This window comes from Festucalex cinctus, chromosome 20, assembly GCF_051991245.1.
Source record: "Festucalex cinctus isolate MCC-2025b chromosome 20, RoL_Fcin_1.0, whole genome shotgun sequence".
Taxonomy (NCBI): domain Eukaryota; kingdom Metazoa; phylum Chordata; class Actinopteri; order Syngnathiformes; family Syngnathidae; genus Festucalex; species Festucalex cinctus.
Genome location: NC_135430.1, coordinates 12,305,256 through 12,327,670, shown reverse-complemented (window position 1 = coordinate 12,327,670; position 22,415 = coordinate 12,305,256). Strand labels below are relative to the sequence as shown.

Sequence of the window (22,415 nt, the reverse complement as noted above, 5' to 3'; positions counted from 1 at the left end):
TTTTTTTAACCCTCGCGCATGTTTTTGTTTTTCTAAGCCGCCAACACAACAGAGTGCACCCGGGCCGTCAGCACCTTAAGCGAGTAAAAGCATTTACCTTTTATGAGCTAAACCCGCCTCGTATTTGCTTTGCCACAATAGGCAAAAAAGACTTTTTCAAACAAGTGTGTGCGCAGGACGACATGAAAGAGCAAATGAATTGAATGTTGTTGTTTTTTCCATTGAAGAAGAAGAAGAAGGTGGAGAGGAGGGCCAACGATGGCATCTGACGGCCTCGTTTTCCCACAAGCCTCGGCGGCAGGTGATTCATCACGGCGCTGTGTCAAAGGCGCTTTCCACAACATGAGGCGAACAATGACGCTGTGATTGCAGAGCACGGCGGAGCCCTCGATTGAAAGATATCAGCGATACGTTCGCATCCACGCACGAGAGGAGGAGGAGGGACCAGATGTGAATGGGGCAAAAGTATTTAAAACAGAGAGTGGGAGGAGTGTTCGGCTTTCCTGTGACCATGAATGCAGCATTTGCTCGCACAGTACGGCAGCCCATCAAAAAATATTTCTAATAGGGGAAAGGATGGTTACAATTTTTTGCAACAATCATGAGGGAAATGACAGGGGCCTCGGGATTGAGCCCTGAGGACCGCCTAACTCAAATACTTGTTATACGAATTCAGCTAATTATGAAAAAGCAATAAATAACAGGCCCATTACCTCAAATGCTATTTACACTGAGGGACAAGAACTAGCATTACCCTGCCATCAATATCAGCACTTTAGGCCCATAAAACACAGAAGCCTGTAATTGAGGGAATCCCTAATTGCCGGTGACAACAACTAATATTACAGGCCACGCTGACTCTCACTGCTTGCAAAAAGCACCTCGGCAATGCACTTAATCAGGGAAGGCGTTTTAGACCAAACACACACTCAACTCAGTTTGATCACACAGAAATGAGTCAGCATACGTATATATTAGGGGTGAAACATCGGTTTGATTTAAAAGGATGCGAGTGCATGGAATTCAACTGACTCAAGATAAGTATCGACTCGTCTTTCATTGGAGCGATACATCTTTAAAAGAAATTCCAAATTTACAGTACTGACAAGTTCATTCATTTGTAAAATAAGAAATTCATTGCGTCATAGCCTCTCAAACTTCACCCACACATTTCGAATCAAATCATAATCCCACGGGATCAAGACAAATCCAATTGTACCACGTTAAAATCGAACTGTCCTTGAATCGTATCGCACCCCCTTGTATCAAAATATGGATTGAAATTGTTTTTTTTATTGGAGAGATGCACATCCCTAATATATAGGGATGCACGCTAATGCTATTTTCAACCGATACCGATAAACCAATAAATTAGAGGTGCCGATATCGATAACCGATAAGTAAGCCGATAATTGTTTGCAAAATTAACTTGAATACAAATATGCTTTCGAGTCCTACTATGAGTCTAACAAATACATTGAAACATTGTATAAACTTTGCACAATGTTTCAATGTATGTAAAGCACTATGAAGCGGAATTTTACTGATATGAGCCACAACCGATGGACCAACGTGGCATGGCTATAATTATTTCTGGATTTCTCTATTATCTGGTTTATCTGTTTGACGTCAAATTGGACGATAATTGCCGATAATTATCGGCCACCGATATTATCGTACATCCCTACTAATATATATATAAATATTTAAATTAGTGCTGTCAAGTGATTCAAATTTGTTCACTAATTAATCGCATAATTTTCCGTAATTAATTGCGATTAATTACATTTTGTTCCACGTCTGCTTCTACTCTTTTCTACAAAGCTTGTAACAAATATTTCTGAAGTAAAATCTTGGGAATTAACTTCTCCCTTCCAGGTTTAGTCACGCCCACAAGCAGCCCACTTCAGAAGGGTTGATTTGCAAGGCCCCATGGAGGGAACGAGCAGGTTTTTTGCTCTGAGATGATACATAACGCCAAAGATGTACAACTATAACATATTAGTCTAATATGCTATTTTAATATGGTTTGTCCATCTTCGCGGGAGTTTGGCTGCAGATTATAGGCCGTAACAGTAAGTAAATAAAACTGAGTTAATTGAGTTAATTTTTTAACACTGTAAATAATTTAAATTCATCTCCAGAGTTAACGCTTTAATTTAGACAGCCCTTATTAAAAACCAGCACGAACAACATATGGCGTTATTTCCTCGTTTATCCTGTAATTGCACACTGCCAAATATGTAATTATCAAAGATGATCGACGTGTGTCTTAAGTGGGCCCTTTTTTTTGTTTTTTTGTTGTTTTTTTGGAGCGTGCGAGGACACGCCGGGTGTTATGAAAACACAGGCTTTCCTTGTGACAACACCGGGCCCCGACGACAACATTGGCAAGCTCCCGTGATTTCCCACCTCGCCGCCCAACAAAAAGCACAACATTCATTATTGAGCGTCTTCCAAAGGAAGGCAGATGTGTGATACGGAGGATGGAGACCAAGACGCGCTGTAATTGCTTCTTTCCTGCAGCATGATGCAAAAAAAAAAAAAAAAAAAAATCAACTGGAGCTGTCCTGAGATGCTCAGAATGGAAAGCATGTGCTATATGATTTAAAAAAAAAAAAAAAAAAAAAAAAGCCAAATTAGTGCCACATTCACAAGTTGTGAAAGGCTGCTGAATGTCAACAATGAGCTGCTTAATTATCACAAATGTGTGTGTGCGTGAGTTTGTGCTGCGCATGTGCACTCGGGTCTAGAGGCGATGATGTAATATCAAAACTGTTTTTGTCTCGGGATGAGCATTACATCATTGCGAGCGAGGAAGCAAGCGAGGCAGAGATGAGTGAAACAGCAAAGAGACAGTCACATGATAAAGTGTAAGGGGGGTTGTTGCTTTCCCAAAGTGTGGTCTGGGGGCCTCTTTAGGGTCATTGAGTCATCATCAACTGTACGTATAATTAAGGTTTCATAATGAGTCACAATATTAGCAAAGCCAGTGAATTAATTATGTTTATTGATTTAATGGGCATTTTCTGTCGAATGTGTATGCCTTGGCCACTAGGGGGCAATATTACACAAAGACAACATGATGAACATAGAAGAAGATCGTTGCTAAGCTTCAGTATTATTAGTGTTATTAGTCGTTTTTATTTTATTTTATTTTTATTTTTTTAACCCGTTATGGCAATTTGCATTGTGTGTTAGCAGCAAGCTAGTGGACTTTTGTAAGGCAATGTTTTGTGTTTTCATTAAATGCATTTGTATATTTAGTTTTTCAGGAAACTTAAAAAAAAAAAAAAGACTTTTGCAATTAAGTCACTTTTTAGTTTATTTTTATTTTTTATTTTTTTATCAGTAACGTAACCATTTAAATTAATAATACATTCATGCGATTCCATTGAATTGGAACCTCTCAATATCTTCGTTCACTGATTGTCAATCACATGGTTGTGTGACGGCCATTATCTTTCACGTTGAAGTTAGCAAACACGGATGCGCTAGAATCGTGAATTATTGGAATTTTGCGACATCAAATGCTCATTTTGAATTTAACGACTGCGCCCCAAGCGAATGACGCCACTCTCCAAAATACGTCCTGTGTTTAAAAGGCTGGCGTTATAAAAATGATCAACTGTGTAAAAACTTCACAGCGGCCCTTCATGTCTGACTCCACTTAGCTGGCCACAAAAAAAAAAAAAGTGTTGCTGACGGTGTGCATGAAGCCTCCTGTAATTGGGCCGCTCCCTCGTGGAAGAGTACATCAAAAGATTACAGATTACAATTTAAGATCAAAAACAAGCAGTAATGATCACAAGATCCACAAAGTCCGGAAAGACAAATTAACATCGCAGGAAACAGCAGTAAACACACTTGGTTGTTTTCTTAACAATTCAATTCATTGATGCATCCGTTTACAGCTAGTAAACAGGATGGTTGGTGGGCCAGTAAACCAATAGGTAGGCTGGTAGATGGTAAATTGGTAGGTTGGTAGATCGGCCTGGAGTTTGGTTAGTAGGTTAGTTCCTAGGTTAATTGATAAGTTTGTAAAGTATTGGTAGGTAGGATGGTAGGCCGATAGATAGGCTTGTAGTGTACTTGCTAGATTGGTTTGTACAAAGTAGGATATTTGGGTAAGTTGGTAAGCAGGTAGGTAGGTAGGTATGTCGGTAGTTCGGTTTGTATGTCTGTTAATTGTAAGGTGTTAAGTAATTGTAGGTACTAGTCAGGTTGGCTGGTAGGCTGGTTGATAGGCCTGTAGTTTACTTGATAAGCTGGTAGTTTGGTTGGTAGATAGGTTATTAGTTTGGTTAGGAGGTAGGTTGGTACGATAGATAATCTAGTAGTTTAATTGATAGGTAGTAGGTTGGTTGGTTGGTTGGTTGGTTGGTTGGTTGGTTGGTTGGTTGGTTGGTTGGTTGGTTGGTTGGTTGGTTGGTTGGTTGGTTGGTTGGTAGAAAGGTTGGTAGATTGTATGTTGGTAAGCATCTTGGTTGATAGGTTGGTAGATTGGTTGGTGGGTAGGTTAATTGGTAAATTGGTAAGTAGGTAATAGTAAGTAGTTTGGTTTGTAAGGTCAGTAAGTAGGTTGTTATATGGGATGGTAGGTTGTTAGATACATTAGGTAGGAAGGTAGGTAGGTAGGTAGTAGGTCAGTCGGTCAGTCAATAGGTTGGTAGGTTGGTAAATTGTTAGTAGGTTAGTTGGTAGATATAGGTTGGTAGACTGGCAAACAATTGGGGGGTAGGTAGTTTGGTTGGTTGGTCGTTAGCTACATTTGTCATTCTGTATTTAAACTATAGGTCGGTAGTTTGTTTGGTAGGCTAGTAGATTGCTAAGGTGTTGGAAGGATGTTTGGTAGGTATGATGATAAAATAATTTTGTTTTCTCCTGCAGACCTTGAACACATCCCTGCAGACTGTCAACATGTCGGGTCCTGCAACGGCGGGCGCACTAGTCGCAAGGAGGGGAATGGGGAGAGCACCTTAACACGTGGACATGCTGCCACTCTGACACTACACCACTCGAAGCACACACTGATAATTAATACGCTTTTTTTTTTTTTGTCTCCATGACGATCTGACATCGGCGAGAAGAAACCACATGTGAGCCAGGCAGCATGGACGCCAAGTGTCATGTTTACCTTCATTATAAAGGCGGCAATCCCCCAACAATCACGCAGCCGCTCCTCACCTTGCAATTAAACTTGACTTACTTTCTTCTCAGGAAAGCAGCCATCCACAATAATAATAATGATGATGATAAGAACCATTCATTTGATAAAAGCGCCTCTCATCTTACAAGTGTATGTCTGCATGCTAGTTTTACACCGGACAAATCATTTGGTACACTGATAAAAGATGATCACAAACGCTAAATTTACTTGGAAACACAGAGAGGCTGAAATCTGATTGGACAACAAAAAAATTAAGAGCCACAAATGACAGTCAGTCAAGTCAGTCAGTCAGTCCATTAATTACATAGTTGGAGGTAAATTTTGTGCATTTTCTTGAAAATATCTTATATCTAATCTATAATAATCCAAAGTTTGTGTGTTTGGTCATGTAAATGTAAAATCATTTTTGTAGGTTTACCACTGTTGAGATAAAATAAAGTACGATTAAAATATTGCAAATGAGTATAATTCTTGGAGAAAAATATGAATTTATTCAAATAAAGTTATCAATATTGATTTTTACGATGTGCTGATTATATAACAGCTTTTTATGAACAAATGTGTTCTTGTAAAATAATTCTTGGAAAAAAATCAATTTTCTTGAAAAAAAAATGATCGTTGTAAAATGATTACTTCTATAATGTTTAAAATGGTAAAATACATTTTTGAAAAAACTGCTTTATTGTAAAAGTAAAAATATAACTTAAGCTTGAAAAGAATAATGACTAGTGTTAAATTATAAATAATAATAATTTGTCTTGTAAAAATGAATTTTCAATCTGTCTTTTTCTCAAAAATATACATAACTTCTTACTAAACTGCAACTTTATCTTAAAAAAAAATCTAACTTTACTGTAAATCTGAAATTATTTTCAGAATATTTTGTCTGACTTCTTTTCTAAAAAAAAAAAAAAGACTTTATTCTTTTAAAATAACGTTTAATAAATAAACAAAAAATAAAATAAAATTGATCTTTATTCTCACAATATTACAACTTTTTTCTAAAACGTATTCGACTTTATAACGGCCCCGCCCGCCTCCATATCCAGTACATTCACCTCGACCTGACTGACTAAATCCAATTGATCCCAGTGTGACTCAACTTGCGGAAAGGTGCAAGTGCGACAAACGGCATGACTCATCAGAAACATTGCTCAGCGTTCCGTCATGACTTAGCAAATAATTGCCAGCCAGCCAAGTGGAGGAGGAGGTGGCCTGGTGGGAATGTTAATGGTGACTTTTTAATAAGCTTTGACCTTGTCTGCAGACGATAATAAGAAAGTCGCAATGTGTGTGTGTGTGTGTGTAGGAGGCAACGTCACGCGATAGACCTTCTAAATCATGCGCCGCAAATGTTTTAATCTCACAAATTGCTTTCTTTGGTTTTCCAGCCCGCCCACGACCGCTTTTCCTCGCTCTCTCATTCATTCATACGCGAAGGAGGAATTCCGAACGGGAGGTGATGTCATCGTCTCATCCTCTTAGCGTGGCACGGCCTATATTGTACGGGATGGATGGAAGCACCACCTAATGCTTCCCAAATCGAATCACGGCTCCACTGGCGACGACTCAGCTCTCTGGACTGCTTTATTGCCAGCGTGATGGCAAACTACTACGACAGAATTGGTCCAATTTCCACCAAATTGTAACCATGGAAACTTCAAAAACGGGCGCAGATAAATTGCCAAACATTTTCGGCTTTTTTTTTTTCCTGGGTGCAGTGTGACGGCTTAAAACTTCTGACGAGCGTTAGACACTTTCACTTAGCAACATGTAATTTGGTGGGCATGTCGATCAGGAGCAGACCCACAAAAAATCTAAACAGGAAGTCCGTCATTTGCTTTGGTTGTTACCCTTTTTTTTTTTTTAGTCGCTGAAACCAGTTTTACTTAGCAAAATGAAATTTGGCAGGCATTTCTATCACGAGTGGACCCACAAAAAATAAATACATTTTAAACATATAAAGAAGAAGAATATACATTTAATGTATTTTTTTCTTTTGGCTTTATATCAATTTTTGGTTTCTTTCTTTTGAAAATTCATCCCTGTAGTCAGTTTCTTTGAGCATCATGAAATTTGGTAGGCAAGTTTATCATGCATATACCCTAGCAAAAAACAAACAAAAAAAACTAATGTATATGCCTGAAAAGACACAGGAAGGGATCTGGTTTGGTCACATTACTCAGTTTTGTTTTGAAAATTCAGCCCTCAAAAGCAGTTTGACTTAGCAGAATGAAATTTGGTGGGTATGTTCATCATGAGTTGGCCCACAAAAAAAGGCTACAGAAACCATACCCAAAAAGACATATTAAGGCAGCCATTTGGTTTGCAATATTTGGTTGTGTCTCCCAATTTTTGTAGTATGTTTTTAATTCTATTACTGAATACAACTTTAACAACATCCAATTTGGTATATGTATGAATATCATGATTAGACCCACAAAAAAAAAAAATCTCCAAATCACATTAAGAAACAAAAAATCAAAAAAGGAAGTTTGCCATTTTGTTTTGAAGCAGCTTTCGGAGGCCACCAAAGAAAATTCAGGACCTGAAGTCAGTTTTACTTAAAAACAGAAAATTTGGCATGTTTATCCGTTTATCATGATTAGACCCACAAAAACTGTCTCAAAACTCATATCAGAAAAGATACAAAATGCCCACCATTTAGCTCGTTTAGTTTGGTCATGTCTACCAGGTAATTTTGTAAAAAGCGGACACGGACGCCTTTACTTAGCCAGAGGAAATTTGGTCTGTCATGATTAGACCCACAAAAAATGATCAAGAACCCATCCTTGAGAAGATACAGATTGTCTACTGTTTGGTTTTGTTTGTTTAGTTTGGTCATGTCTACCACGTAATTTTGTAAAAAAAAAAAAAAACAGACCCTGATGCTTTGACTTATCAAGAGGAAATTTGGTCTATCATGATTAGAGCCACAAAAAACCTGCCATTTTGTTTGCAGCAGATTTTTTTAGGGTCATTTTGACCATGGTTCCTTCAAAGGCAAACTACTCAAAGATTTAGTCCGATTACTACCAAATTGGAACCGTATCCACTAACCAGACCGACAACTCTAAATTGCCAAACATTTGAATTTCCGTCACTGCATGCAGGAGTATCATGGCTGTGAAGTTGGAAGCTTCCCCGACATTCGTCATGTTGAGGCTGTCGGCGTGGCGCTCTACACCCGCCGCACGGATCAGTGCCTCTGTATGGCTCGCCTGGAGCAGCCTCTTGTTCCCCGGCGTTAACATTCCAGGTACACGGATAAAAAAAAATAAAAAAAGCCGGGAGCCGGGCCTCCTTCCTGCCGCTCGCCTTGTGTGGTGCCGAGTGACACGCGTCCGCTCGTCTCTCGGGCGCGTAATCAATCTGCTAATTGGTGTCGGAGGGTCGGCCGCTGTTGAAGCGTCCCCTCCTCTTTCGTTGGCTCGTTCGTCTTTGTCACGCTCAGTGCCGGCATGCTACATTAGTTACGCACACACGCACACAGAAGCAACATCGTGCTTTGTTCATCTTAATGCATGAATCACACAAAAGGGTGAGGCTCAATTTGAGTTTCCATTGGTAACCACTGCTCAGGAGGAGCAAAACGATTATCGCAGAAGTAACAAACCAAAAAACTCTCTACATTTGAAAACAAATTGTACTTTATGCTCATTAATTTTGCCATGATAAGCTTAATTCCTTTTTTTAACCTCTGCAGATCATGACAGAAGAAATTACGTAAATAAAGACAATTGAAGTCAACTGAGTGTGAGCTTTTGATTGGTTGATTGACTGATTGAGAGCAGCATGAATCAAGGATCATTACATTTTTCACTTTTACTCAAGTACAGTAAATTCTGTAGAGTAAATTTGACTCTAAACAGAGGCTATTTGGTCCAACTCTAAACAGAGTAAAATTTCAACTTGGAACACAGTTAAAAAAAAGAAGAAAAAAAAGAAAAGTCACTCAAGGATTGAGGAACAAATCCACTTCAGGGTGAGACAGCCAATCCTCGTTTTGGATATAAGTAAACAGTGGGAGTGGCATAGCTCAGGTGGCAGAGTGAAGGTTGTGCGTTCGTTCCTCAACCTTTGTGTCACTTTTTTTTTTTTTTTATAAACTCGTAAAATTTTGTCAAAATCTCTCCTTGCAAAATGTACTTTTGAATATGTTTTAATAGTTTGTTTTTTTCCATGGGATAGGCAAATTCTCCCGTAGACACTAAAAATATTTGGAGTAAAATTTACTCTGAATATTTTACTCTCTCAAGTGTAATTTTTTACTGTGTTTACCAAATAGACTCTGTTTATAGTAAAATATACTCTGCAGAATTTACTGTGATATTTCTACTTAAATACTGTATGCAAAAGCAAAATCGTACAGTCCATCAGGGGCCTGAGAAAAGTCAGTCATGTTCTGAAAAAGTATGATAAGAATAAATAAATAAATAAATAAATAAATAAATAAATACATAAATAAATAAATAAATAGTGCCCCCTAGCATAAAAATAGGAACACAAATGTTAATACTCAAGGCACACGGGACTTTGCCATGTCATTCTGTCTCCTATACTACCTAGACGGCAAATAGCAGGACAGCAAGTAGGAAAAAAAGCTGCAAAAAAAAAAAAAAAAAAAAAAAAGAAAGAAAACAACACGTCAAAGAACAAATGACGTGATTCCTCTTCTGCGTGCTGCTGACGGAGCCGTCTGAAGAGCACTTGACATGCGAGTGATTTACAGGCCGTTTCTGCGCGGGGTGCCAATCAAGCCGTGATTACACATTGCTGATGGCGGACCCCTCAGCCCCCACTTTTTTTTTATTGCAGAAAAAAAAAAAAAAAGTCTTGGTACTAAAAGCAGGGATGTGAAGGAAAGCACAGAAGAGCAGCAGAAGGTTACATTAGGCCCCCAGTGCCCCCTATAGGCCCCCCAAATCATCTGTGGATGAGTGCTACCTTTTAAGGCAGCTTGACAGTTTTCTGCTTCCTTCTCATACTTTTTTTTTTGAATCCATCTCGTACATATACAGTGGATATGAAAAGTATACGCACCCCAAATGACAACCAAAATAAATCTTTTCAAAATCAAAGTGATATATATAACTTGCACACTCAATAAAAAAAAAAAACAGAAAAGTAAAAAGAAGCAACTGACATGGTTGCACAAGTGTGCACACCCTCTTATAAATCGTGTGTTTGTGTTCAAAATTATCCAATCAGCTATGTTAAATGGGAAATCTCCATACAGCTGCCAGCATTTGAAGTACCTATGTGCCTCAGATGTTCTCGTAGGATTTTCCTGATTTTATTTTATTTTTTTGTGCTTTCTAGCAGAAGCATGAAGGACACGATATTTTTGCCACACATAAAAAAAAGCCAGTATTTGCCAGAAATTCCTGCACCCCTTCAATGTTCATTTATTCATCGTTTTTAAAGCGATAGCACATGGAATATGTACATATAAATGCACTGTGCTGCAAGATGTGACCAATAAAATTCCAGGAAAAGCCTACTAGAACATCTGAACTTCAACTAGGCGCAATCAGAGGCACATTAAATGGTGGCAAGCGTGTGCTGACCTCCATCTAACATAGATTTAAATTTGATTGGTCAATTTTGAACACATCTGCAATTGTAAGAGGGTGTGCACACTTGTGCAACCACATCTCAGTTGTGAATTTTTTTTTTTTTTTGTTAAAAGGTTATCGGTCACATGATTTACGTTTACATTTTCCGATCACAAAAACCTGGCATTTGAACAGGGGTGTGTAGACTTTTTTTTTTTTTTATATCCACTAGACTCCATGTAATCTTGAGATAATGCACTTCAAGCTACAATTTGAAATATGCGAATATTGTCATTGTTGTAATTGCCTTGACTTCCACCACGCAGTAATGCTCTTAGCATAGTTGAGTGCACTACTCTGAGCCGCACGCTATTAGCATTCACGCTGCTTACGCGAAGAAAAAAAAAAAATCCTCTCGAACCCTTTGCACCCTTTGACACTGCTAATAGTCCTCACTCGTTTTAAACAAAAAAGGCAGAAAAACGCACGAAAGTGCAAGAGACGCTCACATTCTCAGCAAGTCTCAGATAATATGTAACTGCGTCCCCTAGTGGCCATGTGTAGCACAGAAGATGACGTCGGGGGAATTTTTTTATGCATTTTTTTTGTATAATAAATGTGGATGTATCCTAATTAAGATGCACTTTTTGGGCTTTGATTGCACTGAAATGTGACAAACATACGAACGATAGAAATGATGGGATGAACAATTCTAAAAGGCATAAAAATAGTAATATGATAAAAATAGTATTGCATATAAAAGTTTAATTAGTATATGAAAGAATCAATTTTTGCTCGATTTGAATGTGCTAAGTGTTGCTAGCAAGAGCGATAAAAACAAATTGAAAAATATATTTTCTTAAAAATGAAATTTTAAAATGTCTCAATGAATATGGGAATTTAGTACAAAATAAAAATGTATTTTTGTTATGATGTTATTTGCGTCTTGAATGAGCTAATCAGTTTGAAGTTGCAATGGTTTGGATCAGTTGAAAAATATGGAAAGAGGAGCTCAAGATGTAAAATCTTTAATTTTATTTTAAAATTTGGGGGGTTTATTTTGAAAATGTGTAAATTTTAGGGATGATAATAAAGCTGCGAGGTAGTAGGAACGGTTAAAATTTGCCGAAAAATGTGGAAGTAGCTCAATACAATTTGTCAAAAATATGTAATTGACCGTCACGAAAAATGTGCTAATCTGAAAAATGTGGGAAACTTGAAGTTTTGATAATATCAGGAATAAAACATTTGCGGTTTTACTTTTAAGTAATAAAATGATAGCGTTTAATCCGATAAAAAACATGAAAGGATAAATAAAAAATTGCCGCCGTCAAGCGCAATATTTCAGTGATGAGCAATAGCTTTTAGTGCGACGATGGCCTTAATGCCTTTTTACAGGCAGAGCTGTGGCGGGGTCAGAGTACGAGCAGATAAGAGCGAAAAACACAAGCAGGAAGTCCAAGTCAAGCCAAAAGTCAAGATGATATGATTGATTCAACATATCAGCTGTGTGTCACAACACGCACGCGCGACCAAATTACTGCGAGTGCGCATTCACCGTCACTGAGACGGCAGCATTCCTGCATTCCCCCGACTTTTCTCGAAAAGCACCCAAGTCGGAACATTCAACACGTTTTTGTGTGCGCAGCCGCCAGTCTAGCAAGTGGGTGAGCTTTTACGCACCCCCGCGTCACTTTTCGGGGAGCCGCGCAATCATGAGGATGTGGTCAAACACACACTCTCACAGCAGGCAAAACTTTTCCCTAAAGGCCGTGCTTGGGAAGGCGGTCTCCGGTAGTTGGGTGAGACGACAGAGAGTCCAAATAATCAACAGGGGAGTTTTGGAATTAACGGTTTGACCTTTTCAGCTCTGAGGGCAAAAAAATATGACAAGAGAAATGCATGGTAAAAATGTGTGGTGCATGCCAAGGCAGCAGGGCGGCGCTATAGGCTGCTCTCATGAAGCCAATTCAGCCAATCACAATCATGAAAGTTCGTAGACTACTTGAAAATCACACTGAAAAGTTAATCATAATTGGAATAACACGATATTAGCTGAAAAAAAAGATCACTAATGGGATTAAAGTTGTATTTTTTTCCGAAAAATGTTTGAAACCTAATATTTTTCACATAATTTAAAAGCTACGAGAGGGGGAAAGTCGTAATATTGGGTCAATAGTGATAATTAATATTCCAAAGCAGATACATGCGCTCTAGCATGTATTGTGCATGCCAAGGCAGCAGGGCGGCGCTATAGGCTGCACTCATGAAGCCAATTCAGCCAATCACAATCATGAAAGTTCGTAGACTACTTGAAAATCACACTGAAAAGTTAATCATAATTGGAATAACACGATATTAGCTGAAAAAAAAGATCACTAATGGGATTAAAGTTGTATTTTTTTCCAAAAAAATGTTTGAAACCTAATATTTTTCACATAATTTAAAAGCTACGAGAGGGGGAAAGTCGTAATATTGGGTCAATAGTGATAATTAATATTCCAAAGCAGATACATGCGCTCTAGCATGTATTGTGCATGCCAAGGCAGCAGGGCGGCGCTATAGGCTGCACTCATGAAGTCAATTCAGCCAATCACAATCATGAAAGTTCGTAGACTACTTGAAAATCACACTGAAAAGTTAAAAGAATCCTAATTGAAATAACGTGATATTAGCTGGAAAAAAAAAACATCACTAATGGGATTAAAGTTTTGTTGTTTTTCTAGAAAAATGCATTAAACCCAATATTTGTCACAGAATTTAAAAGCTACGGGGGGTGTCAAAGCAGATACATGCGAGCTTACTAATGAAGCCAAGACTCAAAGTTATGAGAAAAGCGAGAAAAGTTGGAATAGCGTGATTATATTAGATGAAAAAAAAAAAAATCATAACTAGCGAGAACAATTATTCTGGAAAAATTTACAAAATGTAGAAATATTTTTCACATAGTTTTAAAGTTACAAGTGAAAAATGTCAATATAAGGACAATAGTTATAATATTCAGAGAAAGTAAATTGCAGTATTACGAGAATTAAGTCCAATTATGTTGTAAAAAGTCATAAAGCTATGAGAAAATGTACATTACAAGAAATATTTTTGCTTCAAGAAAGCTAAAAAAAAAAAAAAGAGAATGTGAAATTATGGGAAGAAAGCCATAATGTTACATGAAAAAAAGTTGCAATTTTAGGACAGCATACTACCTTAAGTCATAATGTTATGAATCATAAAACAATTGCATTTTAAAAATGTTACAAGGACAGATGTAATACTGTAGTCCTAATATGACCAAAAAAAGTCACAAAAAAATTAAAAATTATAAGAAGAATGTCAAAGTTACAAGAAAACAAAACAAAACAAATAACAATAAAGTTCTACATGTTTTTAGTTCTTATTATAAGGAAAGTCATAATTTCCGAGAAAAAAAAAACATGTGAACAAACTAGGTAGCAGAAAGCCTGCTACAATTACCAATAATGAAAAAGCCGAACTCTTTGAGCAGGCATTCTCGCAAAGCCTCTCCGCACAGATGCACTGGACTACACAGTGATGCTCTTTAAGATGATGCATGGCAAAATAAACATCAGTTATATCCACAACATAACCAAACTGCAGCATCTGTGAAATAAAAGTGACATTTTGATCCCGTTACGACGTCTACGCCACTAAAAGCGACGTCAAACACCTGCACGCACGCGCACGCCTATGATCCTCTCGCCTCTGATGTCGTCCGCCTTTTATAAACTGCTCCGCCCTGCAGTCGGGAAAACTTTCCAGCTTTTTCTTCTTCTATCTTTTTTTTTTTTTTTTTGCTTGGAGGCAGGAAAGATAAAGGATGTGAGGAGTTTCCCACCTGCAGACGAGGGGGCGGTGCTGTGTTCACCTGGACTCTCACGGTCCGAAACAGACCGGCACTCGTTACAAGAGCACTTCTTATTGGCCTGCTGCCAGTGATGGGAAGTAACCAACTACAGATACTTTGGTCCTGTACTTGAGTACATTTTCCAGTTGTCTGTACTTCAGTATTTAAAAGTTTTCTGAAGATTTCTTTACTTGTACTCTCATTTATTTAAAAAAAAAAAATCTCTATTTCCTGTCTTGTCAAAATAATATTAGTCATAATAATAATAATCATCATCATTTTTCAACCTCCCAGATGTCAACTCAATGTAAAAATAAAAATGCATAATTCAGTTTGAATGTTTCAAGAAATTATATTTAGTTTTATTATTTTTAAAAAAACATTAAAAATTAAAAGGAAAAACTGTTGACTGTATCAAGAAATCACATTTATTTTTATTCTGACTTTTTTTTCTAATTTTTTTTAACATTTTTAGTTGAATGTTACAAGATATTAGTTAGAATGGCTAGAATTATTATTTTTTAATGATTTTTAATGAAACAAGTGTATTTTTCCACATTTTAATTTGAAAAGTAAAAACTAAAATTCAGTTTGAATGCTACAGCTGCCACACGTTTTGAAATTTAAAGTTAATTTGTAAAAAAAAAAAAAAAAAAAAAAAAAAAATCACACTATTTTTTTAATGTTACAAAGATACTTGCTATTTTCATAGAAAAGAAAAAAAAAAGAAAAAACAATGTAATCTTGACTGGTACGAAGGTATCAAAATCTATTATATTATGTAAAAAAGGTTAAATAAATATGTCACACTTGTTATTTAAAATCATTTTAATGTAATGTAATCAAATTAAAAAAATATACAGGTATATATAAAAATGGAAAATTTAAAGTTGATCACAAAAATATTTAATTTAAGCACTGCATATTTTTTTTACATAAAAATTAAAACGAGAAGTTGAATGTTTCGAACTAAAAAAAAAAAAAAAAAAAAAAAAAAAAAAGAGCGAGAGAGAGAGAAACATTTTGAATGCGAGAATGACGAATAACTTTTTATGTCGTCGATAACATGTATTACATAGTACTGCTTGGCATATGTTGAACTCCAGTATAATGAATTGCTTTTCACACACGATGAAGTGGCCCTTGTCTTCCTTCCATTTTCCTGAATCTGACCTCTCACGGATGACGCCAACAAATATGGCGACTTGTCCCAACACGCCCGCCCCGTCAAAAGCGCCTCCCGTAGCCGCAATTTCTTGTTTGAATTGTACGAACTTCTCAAAGGTTGTGTGTTGTTTTGGAGGAAAGCTGCTTTGGGATTAGTGCTGCTTTACAGAGCACAACGCTGAAGGAAAAACACTCGCAAGACGGCGTGTTACAACTAATTTAGAGTCAACGTCCTTTTGATGGCGGAGCTCGGCGCGCCGCTATTGAAAGCCGCGTAAATCAATGTTTTGTTAGCGAGCAGAACAAACTGGAAGGTTACAGAAGTTGCTCAAGGTTTGCTATTACTGACGTTAAAATATTTTGTTTGATAAGCCATATAATAGTACTGAGAACAAGTGAACTGTGGCTGGCTTGTGAGCTAGCCTAGCATTTGCCTTCTAAAGCATCGTCTTTTAATTTAAAAAAAAAAAAAAAAAACTCCCAAAAACAATGTGTTTGTAAACATTTGTAAACATTGATAAATTATGGATTCCGAAGAACTATTAACCATGAGATATCGCTCCTAACTAAATGTTAGCCTAACTAGCCTAGCATTTGCCTGCTAATTTTTTTCTAAAAATGAAGAAAACTGAAGGGGAAAAAAAATTACAATCATTTCCTTTGTAGATCCCAAAAATGTGAGTCTATGGAAATATTAGTCCAGAAATTTCTCTGATTAATGGCTAACTGTGACTAGCTTGTAAACTTTTATCGCATTTGCCTTCTAAAACGCTTCTTTTTCAACAACTAATTGCTCAGTGTCGCTAGCTTGCAAAACTAGCCTAGCATTACATTAAACATTGTTTTCCCTTTAAAAACAACAAAACAGTTTCCTAAAAGGATAACAAACCAATAGTAAGGAGTAAGGACAATCCCTAATAAACAGCTAACTGTGGCTTGCTAGCAAACTTGGTATAGAATTTGCCTTATCAAATTATCTGCTATAAATTTCTATACACAAATGTAAATTTTCCTCTGGGTAACCACAAAGGACTTGTAGTATTTATTAGTCCCAGAATACTGTGATAAATCGCCAAAGCCAAGGCCACTGGTTAGCGAACGTAGCCTAACTCCCTACGTATAAGCATTTGCCTTCTGCAATAAAATTCTCTTTTAGAAAAAAAAAAAACCTCCATTAAAAAAAAAACAGTATAAAATTTTCCAAAATACTGTTTTCGAAAAATTCTGACAGCAAATTTCTTTCAGGGATCCATATACTACTCGGAAACTGATTCTTAGGAACCAGTTGTAGCAAAACATCCGCAACAAACAGCTAACTGTTGCTAGCTGTTGAATTAACTTAGCATCTGTCAATCTTTACAAGACATTCTCTTCTACTAGACAAACATTCTTCATATCATAAATATGTGATCGTAGCACAGAAGCTCCTGGACGACAGGACGATGAAATGCTGGCTAAACAAATCGTAAACGCGGCCCCCAGCGGCTGATTGTCTTGCCGCTTCATGAAAACTTCTGCCATAAAATGATTTGGGGCCCATTCCCGATCAATTTGAACTTTTTCGTGGGGTCTTTAGAGTGGATATATGAATAAAACGAGTGGATGTTCCTGTGTGTGAGGTTGTTAGCTAGCACCATTTGGCTTCATTCTTATTTTTAATATAATATGCGTGTCACGAAAATAAAAAATCATCAGATTAACTGAACGAATCTGGTAACTTTTGTTCTTGTTAGCGACTAGCGCAATCCTTGTTGGATAATTGCAATGTTTGACTATCAATAAAAGATAAAATTGTGACAATCAATCGCAAAGTCACCATAAAGTAACTTCCCATTTTGTACGATTTTAAAAGTTGGTCTGTTTTCTTCCTATTTTAGCGACTAGCACTATAACGTATTTTCATGAACTGCAGTATGTGCCGACAATAAAAAAAAAGTACAACGAATGAATAAAGCAATCCAAACCATATACAAATTATGCATGTTTTTAAAAATGTATCCAATAAGACAACAAAATATATTTAATTCCTAGTTAGCCACGAGCACAAAAGTTCAAGAACGAATTAACACGGTTTTGAAAATAAACAGATAAATGTGGCTAGCTAACAAACCTAGCCTAGCATTTAATTTCTCAAATTCCCATCTAGAAAATGTTCATTCAAAAATCTACAAAATCTATTAAGTATTTTGCGTATATTTTAATTGTGAATAACTGCTGATAAACTACTAACCGCAGGTAGCTAGCTAACCCTTCTAAAATGTTCTTTTGAAAATAATTTAAAAGGGAAAAAATGCAAACAAAAAATAAACCCCACCAAGTTTCCTAAGTGATCCATAAGTAATCCAATATTCTGAGGAATTATTTGTCACAAAACAGCTAGCTAGTGAACCTAGCCGAGCATTTGCCCTTTACTGTAAGACACTAAGTGAGGATAAGCGGTTCAGATAACGGACGGATGTAAAATTATCTTGAGAAATGTTTACACAAAAAGACTTCAATTTCCCTCTGGGTTTCCTAAAGTATTTTGACTATTTATTTGTGACAAAATACCTCAGATAAACGGTTAACTGTGGCCAGCTTATGATCGGGAACCAATCAATTAGCCCACATGCGACCATCTTGAAGCTTTATGTTGAAATTTTTACTCTTAAATGGTGTCAGGAAAGTTTTTCAGAAAATGTAACAGGTGTCAGTCATGTCCTGACTCACCTATGGAGTGCGCAGGCACACACATACACACAAAGACACGGTGTAGCCCAACCCCCTGGCCCTCTTTCACCTCAGTTCAAAGTGGCTGTGGCTGTCTAGCCTTGGCGTTTAATGTTTAAGTATTGGGAGCGGCCCGAGGAGAGCAAATAAAAAGTCTTTACACACTCCGAAGAGCTGTGATTCCAACATTTACTGTATTGTGACATTCCCATTGTGAGCCGTGTACACTGCCTCCATCCTTTTTGGCTGAGGAAAAAGGTGTTCGGGTTCGAGCAAGGCGGAAAGCAGAACTGGTGAAAGTACTCACACGCTGTAGTTAAGTGCAAGTACAGATGCTGAATAAAAAGGATGTCTTGTAACATTCGTTTTTTCTGTTTTATTTTCATTTTTTAATTAAAAAAAAAAAAAAATCCAAATAAAATGTGTGATATCTTGTGACATTCAACTTTTCATTTTATTTTTTATTTAAAAAAAAAAAAAGCCTTTAAAAAAGTTAAGTAACAAGTAGCTTATACTAGCGTCCACATATTATATTATTTTTCTTTATCAAACTAATTTAAAAAAAAAAACAGTGTGATAGTCAACTCCTGTACTTAAATAGAAATTAAAAAAAATAGTACAAAAGAAAAAATGAAAAACCACGTTAGCTAGCATTGGATTCACTTTTATACTAACAAAAAGTGTTAGCCTTGCTAAATGCTAAATAAGCTAACTGAAGAAAAAAAATCAGAGATTGAAAATCTAACGTTGCCTATTTTGACAAACTAAAGAGTGAAATGTACATATAACTGTTTTAAAATGGAGTACAGCTACCTGAAAAATCTACTTAAGTACAGTAGCAAAGTATTTGTACTTGGTTACTTCTCACAACACAATGCTGCTGCTGCTTGTGGTGAACAGGAAATCCTATTTGCCGCCAAGACAAACAACCCAGAAAGCCTGATACTACTTACATGTTTGTGCGCCATTATTCCCGCACTCCTAATCCGTCTAACAATGTTACAAAACATTCCGACACGGGGAGGCTTTAACGTGCTAATTGGGAGCAGGAGGAGGTGCAGGCGACTCAAGTCAACAGCGCTACCTTCAACGTCCCGCGACTTGGACGGAAAGAAATTATTCTTCAAAATTCAGTGATGTCACCTCACGGCAACCTCACCGAGCAATCAAGCACGTGCCGCTTATCAGAAGTTAACACTTTTGGCCAATGCTAATTCAGTGCATCTCACAAATATCAATGCAGCTCTGCTTACCTTTTGGCTTTGAAAGCGTTGCTTCTTGATGATAACATTTCTGCTGTTGCTTGAAAGTAGCTCTGGATCTTCACGCAGCCGAGCTGATCACGTCACAGGTGGTAAAACTGTGTGGGGATGATTATGTAAATTTGAAGTGCAAAATGGCTCACTCACAGACATTTTCAGAAATTGTCTAATAACGTAAGATTTGCGTGGTATAGCTTCCTTTTACTTTTACTTCAGAGACTACAATTATTTGTATACATCGAAGCAAATAGACATATTTCCATAAGCTGTCCTCTTTAACATCCAGTAGTTGATTTTATTCTATTTTTGTGTATTTTTTTTTTTTTTTTAAAGAAATTAAATGTGTTTAGTGACAATAAGCAAAGTGGATTAGACGTCACATGCAACCTTGGCCATGCAACCTTGGCGAGAATGGTGTAAATAATGACCTCAATCCTTCAAGAAACGTTTTGGAGAAAAGCAGCCTAACTTTTGCTGCGTCACCTCTGTTAGCCAAAAAAATGGTGTGGGAAAGAAAAGAATTAATGTCACCAACATTTAGTAGCATTGTTTACAAATTTACATTTAGAAAAAAAACTTTCATCATTTCACTTACTTATAGTCCTTCCGCCTAGCTAGCTAAGTAGCTAGCGTTATAAGTTAATGTATGAAAACTGTGAGAAGACAAGGCACCACCAACATTATTTTGAAAGTCCCCCCCCAAAAAAAAAAAATTAAAAAATAGTAGTACAAGTAAATGTGTCGTCACAAAAAAGTCATGAATTATAGTGAATACACTTAAGACCTGTAGTTAGCTTAGCTGCTAGCAACATACAATTTGTTAGCAAAACATTGATTTGAGAACTAACCTTGCTATGCCGTGCTAGCGCTCAGTTTCTTAGCTTAGCGCCTAGCATCATACATACAATACCAGGAGGAAACAGTATTGTACAATAATTTAAAAGATCTCCCCCTCCCCCCCAAAAAAGCACAACAGTAAATGTGCCATTGACAACTGATACACATCTAGGGCATAAACTTCTGCCAAGGCAGAACAAAAATGATAGTTAGCGCTAGCCTACTCACTTTTAGCTTAGCGACAGGTGTAACTGCTAATTTTTATATACAGTAGTCACATATTGAAGTAATGTTCCGCTACAGTCCTTTAGGCGGCAATAAGAGCCATATTACGATATTAGAAGAAGAAGATTATAAGTTATAAGACATCTAGTGCAATCGATACATCACATAATTACATTTTTTAAGCATTGCACACAATGCCACTAAATTGTCTGTGGCGTCCCTCAGGGCATCACCACTGCAGCATCTCTGCGAGATGGCGGAGAACAATCTCCCGCCGCTTGCCAAGCGCACACGCCATCTTTTGGCGGCGGCGGACGTCGTGGGCGAGTGACAGGTTGGTCGGCGAGCCAACATGGAGGTCAGCCAGGATGAGCTTTAATGAGACGGAAAGTGCAGCGAAAGACTGGCATCGGCCGCCGCTGGCGGGGCCATGAGTGGCATCCAAACGACGCAGGAACTTCTGCTATTACTTCATCGCGCTACGCTTGCTGTTACGTACTTAACTGTGATATGACACACTATTATGATACTTATTGAAAGCTCTTACTATATGGGTCTGATTCCAATTTTACTTTTGAATTTTTGGTTGACATTTTTTACACGTTTTTATTCATTTATTGTTGCCACAGTCTTTCTTTTGTTTAGGTAAAAGTGGCAAAATGTAGACCCAAGTATAAGAATGCTAGCTTAAAAAATGTAGCTTAAAAAAAAAGTTAATTTATTTCCAAAATAAAAACGCAAACACAGTACATGGAGGGATCAGAATATTAAATGAAAAAAGTCCAAATTAGTCTCTGTATTAAACAATTAAACAAACAAAAACAAACACTCACCATCCGAGGCCACATGAGAGCAAACAACACAAACAACAAATGACGAGAAAATGAGGTACACCTGGTGAAGATACTTCGAGGGAGCTGATTGGTAGACACGAGGCTCGGCTGATGACAGGTGTAAACAAAAACATACCAATCTTTTCACATACCATGGTCATATTTTATTGAATTTCTTTACGTTTCCATTAAAAAAAATAAATAAATAAATTGTGCTTAATATTTTAATTTGCATGTGTTTTCTGATTGGCTGAGAGAAGTCACATGGGTTTACTACATCTCTCATCTGCCTGATGGTGAAGTTCCAGGCTAAGATGATTTTGTTGAATTAGATTTTTGTTTTCAAATTAAAAAAAAATAATCTTAACTTCAAAAATTACATTTAAATACATTTGTAGTTATTTATTATTTTAAAAATTGTTTTACGTTGCTTTGAAAAATACAACTTTTTATAGTCGTTTAAAATAATTTTTAGTAATTTAAAAAAAATGTAATTTATTATTTTTAAATATATTTTATCGTGTTATCTTAATTTTATTTTATTTCTGACGATGAGGCAAATGATTCCACTGCCTCGCTAATGCAACCAAGCTTAGTTCCGACCGGTTTAAAATGAGTTTGTACAATACTCTAAAAAGTACTACAGTATGTTTAATATTCACTTTCTAGCTATACTTGAACCACTTTTTATTTAACCACCTTGGAAGTTTTGATTTCCAAATAGTATATGCACGAACATGATGTCTATTTTTTATTTTTTTTTCAGTTCAATATCCAACATTAGAAGAAAAAAGG

General features: G+C 36.8%; 1 protein-coding gene across 2 annotated transcripts in view; it reads right to left on the bottom strand.

The window, feature by feature from the left end:
* The window catches only part of rnf32 (ring finger protein 32), an 80,528-nt gene extending 58,793 nt beyond the window's left edge, over positions 1 to 21,735 (bottom strand). The window contains exons 1-2 of one of the 2 annotated variants that reach the window (XM_077509387.1): positions 21,682 to 21,735; positions 19,717 to 19,823 (exon numbers count right to left, since the gene is read on the bottom strand). The gene's annotated coding sequence lies outside the window, so the exon portion shown is untranslated. Of the gene's footprint in view, positions 1 to 19,716; positions 19,824 to 21,620 lie in introns of both variants that reach the window. The other variant, XM_077509386.1, reaches the window with a different exon arrangement.
* Between the last annotated feature and the right edge of the window lie 680 nt (positions 21,736 to 22,415).